This window comes from Arachis ipaensis, chromosome B09 (assembly GCF_000816755.2).
Source record: "Arachis ipaensis cultivar K30076 chromosome B09, Araip1.1, whole genome shotgun sequence".
In the NCBI taxonomy this organism is placed as follows: domain Eukaryota; kingdom Viridiplantae; phylum Streptophyta; class Magnoliopsida; order Fabales; family Fabaceae; genus Arachis; species Arachis ipaensis.
In genome coordinates, this window is record NC_029793.2 from 128,516,278 (window position 1) to 128,522,194 (window position 5,917).

Genomic DNA, 5,917 nt, shown 5'->3' on the forward strand with positions numbered 1-5,917 from the left:
CCTGAAAAAAAAAGTTTGTAAGGGGTGCGAACTGAACCATACGGTTTCACTAGAGAAGTTTTAGAATTGTTATAGAAGGATATATAAAAAGGAGAGTTGTTTTCAACCACAGGAATCATCACTCGTCTTATGAACCTTTTCGAAAATCAACAATTACTTATCCAAAGTCCAAATTCATAGTTCGATTATAAAAATCTCAAAAGTTACTTAAATTATACGAATAACCAGCATGTTCCAAATATAGGTTCATTAAGTCTATGATGAATCAATTTAATTTTTTCATACTTTACTAAACCTCACACATAAATCAATCACGGCCTTCGGCTCAAAGTAAAATCAATCAACACTCAAACCACCACAAGTCGAAGTGTATATCGAATTTCCACCAACGTACCAAGGCACATAGCTTACTCAATTACGACCTCTGACCTAAACATAATTAAATCACGGCCTCCAACCCAACATACAATCAAATTACGGCTTTCGGTCTAATACAATCAATCAACCGCCAAACTACCATAATCCAAATTAACTAATCACAATCACAAGTAATGAAGTTCAAACACAATTAAGAGCAATTACAATAAATATGGCAATTAGCAGTTAAGCAGAAATATTCACATAGGCAAACCAATTATAATATGCACATACAAACAATGTCATATAGATGCATAAGATGCATGCCTATCCTACTGGCCATGAGCTCACACGTTGGTTAAACTGTCAGAACCCGACACATCCGATAGCTAATCTGGATATCGTCTCTCAACACGAAGGGAATCCTCAACCTTCCAATCAGAGAGAGACTGTAATGTAACGATAGGAAATCCCTAACCTAATTCATTCATACCACAGCAAAAAATTGAATCGAAGAGAATCCTCAACATTCTCCAATCAATTCTCCGATGTAACAAGAGAGGAAATTCTCAACCCTGCTTGTCCACCACAACAAGAGAGGGAATCTTCAACCTCAACTTGTCTATTGCAGCAAGAGAGAGAATCCTCAATATCAACTTGATTATTCGTGAGCGAGACAAAGCCGCCATCCTCACCACATTAATTCAAATCTCATTTCAATCAAACATAATCCAACATAACCAAAAATCGAATTAATAATATAGAATTCAACCAAAGGAAATCCTCAAACCTCTATCCAACTTTCCAATGCAATAAGAGAGGAAATCATCAACCTAACTTGTCCATTGGAACACAAGATAAGGAAATCCTTAACCTCAACGTGTAACTCATAATACCTCAACACATGATTACACCACATTACTCATTATTCAATCAATTATGTAATCGTATTCAATCATGATTCACGTATATTCCCACCATAACATCAAAATATTTTATTTAACAAATTTTTTATCAGAGAATTACTCAATTCAATCTATTATATTCACCCCCTAGTTCTTTTCACCAAAAGACTCAAAAATTGCCTTATTTCCCCAATTCAAATCTTTATTGAAAACATAATCATTTTCATCATTAAATTCATCATTAACATACTTGTAACCAAGCATAATCAAGACCACAATCACATTATTATTAATCATAGACACGCAAGCGGGATACCACCCAGGTCTTACCAATCCAACCCTTTAGGCCACAATCAGTCAATATTAATGTCTTTCAGTAGTATCATAAGTTACTAAACTCGTTAACTCCCAAATCATTGTTAATTTATCAAATTTAGGTTCATTAATCCCAATCTCTTATTCAATTTACCAAATTAATCCACTCAATATATTCGCACTCATTCCAGAGCCATAAAACTAATTTTGGACCTTAATTATGGGTTACATGAGTTAAAAAGCTGGTTGGATAGACTAAAACAGTTAAAACCAGTATTTTCTAAAAAATATGGCAGTTGTGCATACGCATGCCTTGTGCGTATACACGATTTCAATTTTGTTTGTGCATCATGCGTACACACGTCTCGTGCGTATGTGCAATTTCAATTCTATTTCACATTCATACGTACACATGACCCATGCATATGCACAAGATTCAGCTTTGCTAAAAAAATACTACAACTCTGTATAATTCAATTTTTTTCTCCCATTTTTAAATATCAATAACTTTTGCTACAATTATCCATTTTCCTCCATTCTTAAACAGTTTTAAAGCTCTCATCATTATCTTTAATTTAAGGTAAATTTCATCAAATTCTGAACTCCGAGAGCCAAATTATGACCCGTCAAAGTTGGTCAAAAATTCATTTTTACTAAATTTCGAAAAATACCATTTTCACAAAAACTCCAATTTGCTTCCCTCCAAACCATCACAAACCATCACTATACACCAACAATATATATTTCTCAATATTCAATCACCTCCTAATTATTCAAGCCTAATCAACCCACTTTCACTCATATAACCTAAACCATTAATTTTACATACATTCACAACATTAACCATACTCATCAATATCAATCCAAACTTATCATTTCAATCGTAATTCATAAATATACAATTTCACCGCTTATCATAACTTGCCAAATAGGAAATTTCTCTCCCTATCACGGCTTTAGGCCCAAACTCTCACATTAATAATCATAATTCAAGCTACCATCATCAATTAATCACCACAACAATCAAACATATCAATTCATGAAACTCACATGATCACCCAAAAATATAATTTTCACATCGATATCGATTTACAACAATCCTTAATAATAAAATAGTTTTAAGAAAAATCTTACCTTGTTCACGGAGGTTTCCAACCTTTAAAGTTTCTTCATAATCCAATCCGAGCCTCAACCAAAGCTCCACAGGCCAAACCAAGCATCCACTTCTGCACCAAATCAATCCAAACATTCAAGCAACACTAATTACATCAATTTTTCACCACTTACCCTAGGGTTTTCGTTCATATGTTAGGAAAAATGAGGGAAATAGTTTTCTTACCTTTTCTCATTAAATTTTAGATTAAAATTCTGCTAAAACTCAAGGTTAAGCTTTTCCTAAATATCAAAATCACAAAATCTCAACACCAAACTAACCAAAATGCATTTTCAAAAGAGAAACAGAAAATGGAGCAAGGATTTCAAAGTTTCTTATCACAATAGCTAAATGAAATTGAAGAGGAAGCTGAGACGAATGCGTAGCTATAAACATATTGTTAATCAGAGCTACGGTTTAGATATTATGTGGATTTGAATGATGAAGGTGAATAGTGTTAGGGCTCCAACTCTATTCCTCTCTTCTTTCTATAAGTTGGTCTCTCTCAAGGAATGGGAGGGGGGAAGGGGGAGTGGCTGAAATGTTAAGAAAGGATGGCTTATAAGCCATGGGCCTTGGGTTCAAGTGAGACCCAATCTTGATTTTAGCTCGTTTGACCTAACATTGGGCCAAACTTTTAAGATAAGCGCTCAGATTTTTATTTAAAAATATTTTTCTTGTCATTCATAAAACAAAATTCAAAATCTCAAATAACTCATAATTTAATTCTAAAAAAAAAATTTAGGGTCTTACAGAAACTGCAAAGCCGGTAAAAAGAATAGAGGGAGTTAGTGGCTTCGCTTCGGGTAGAGGTTACATGTACACCTTAGGACATTTAGGAGGATAAAAGTGATACAACTCATCATGTTAAAGCTAACCAACAGCATAAGCGGGCTAAAATTTTAGAGAAACTTACAAAATTAACTATAAGGGAAGATAAATCAGCATCCCAATCCATGACAAAATGGGATGGAGCACCTTTGGACTGGGATTTCTATTTCCTTGGCCATTAGTAGCATCACAATAAAGAAACATCGAGAAGTAGAGTATCATACTAGTCAAGTTCAGGGCGGGAAAAAATATAAAAATTTTTAGAGGCATGAGTCTGGGTGGGATTTTGACAGAAGAAAATACACACAAAAGAATTTATACCAACCACAACCAAGTCAGTTAGGGTATATACGAACAGAACTACAGGATAGGAGTGATCATCCAACACACTCTGTTTTCGAGACCAAAAAATGAAAACATATGGTCTAGAAAATAAATCTTTAATTTTCCAATAGCAAGGCAAAGGACGTAGGATTTGAAAAGCAAAAATATGTTAATGGGGGATGAACAGTGCCTATAAGAAAAAGGTTTACATATCAACACATTTTTATTCCATATTTTGATGCCCATCCCATGAGATTTTTGAGTTGGAACTGTCGTGGGCTTCTACTCATGGATAATGCGAGCTTGGAACAAATTCAAGTACCCAATATTGTAAACTAAGGATAGATGAGGTTTGGATCATATTTTTGGTATTGATTGTGTAGAGAAAGATAGACAACATTCAGGAGAATTGGCAGTTATGTAGAATAGGAGCATGCATGAACACGTTTCGTCACGTTCTTCTAATCAAACCACGTGTAAACAAGGAGAGTTATTGGATTTTATGGGTAACCGAAGGCCTCTCAAAAGGAAAAAACTTAAGAGCTTCTTAATGCCCTAAGAAAAATGCAAAATATGCCTTTATTGGTGTTTGGAAATTTCAACAAGATTTTGGACCGGAGGGAGGCTACCAATTTTTGGATTTGGGCTTTAAGAGACATGCTTTTACTTGGTATAATAATAAAACAAATGAAATTAACATTGAACAATGGTTGGACCGGACAGTAGCCAACATTGATTGAAAGGAAACTTTTTCGGATATAGTGGTGCAACATCTTGAGAGATACCGATCTAATCGTTGCCCACTACTTATTGATGTTATGGGAGAAGCCAATACCAAAAGGAAGCGGATGCATTTATTTTGCTTTAAAGAGAAGTGGTTGCAACACTTAGAATGTAAAAAGGTGGTAAATAGAGTCGAAAATAATAAAATATCTCAAGTACATGAGATAATTCAGAATTGCGATACTTTGTTACAAAAGTAAGATAGAAGCATTTTTGATATATTACCCAGACATATCAAAGAACGATAGAATCATATTATTTAATTAACAAGGGAACTCCAAATTGAGTGAACGATAAAATCACTTAGACAGACACAAACAAAAACTAGATGATCTTCTCAAACAAGAAGAAGCGTGGTGGGTACAATGGTCTAAGGGTCTATTTGAAAAGTTTTAAAAGTTACTTTTTTTGAGATTTTGACTTATGAAAACTAGTAGTATTAATGTCTGGTGTAATTTTCAAAACCAAATTGTAGCTTTCTAAGAAGCTATTTAAGTACTTATAGAGAAGTTAAAAAAATAACTTCTCTCATAATAAAAAGCTTTTTATCACATTTCTTTTAAAATAAGTACTTTTGGAACTAAAAAACCAAACATAAAATAACTTATTTATGAACTACTTTTAATATAAGCATTTATTATTTACGCTATTTTTTTAAAAAGAGCTTAATTAAGCTGTTTACCCAAATTGAGCCCAAATTCACATGGCTACAATATGGGAATAAGAATACCAAAATCTTCCAATGTGGTTGGAGTTGCGCATGAGGAGGAAAATAGGATAGAAGAGGTTCTAGTGGATTTTTATGAGAAGCTATTCAAGTTGAAAGACACAGTCGATATGGAGGCAGCAACTCGAGTGTTTTTATCAGATTTAGTAAGCGAGAATCAAACCGCCTTTATGCTGGGTAGACAAATTACAAATAATAGTCTTATGGCTTTTGAAAAATTTCATTACATGAGAAAAAAAATCTAGCACTAAAGGTTATTTAGCAATGAAGCTTGATATAGAAAAGTCTTATGACTAGCTTAAGTAAGATTTTCTTTTAAAAGTACTCAAGGTAATGGAGAGTCCACAGTATTGAATTGACATAGTACAAGGATGTGTCAGTACAATTTTCTTTTCGATGCTTATCAACAGTACTCCCTCGAAGTCTTTTGCTCCATCTCCAGGGATTAGACAAGGAGACCTATTATCACCATATTTATTTATCTCATGCCCAAAAGTGTTCTTAGGATTACAAACAAGTTCA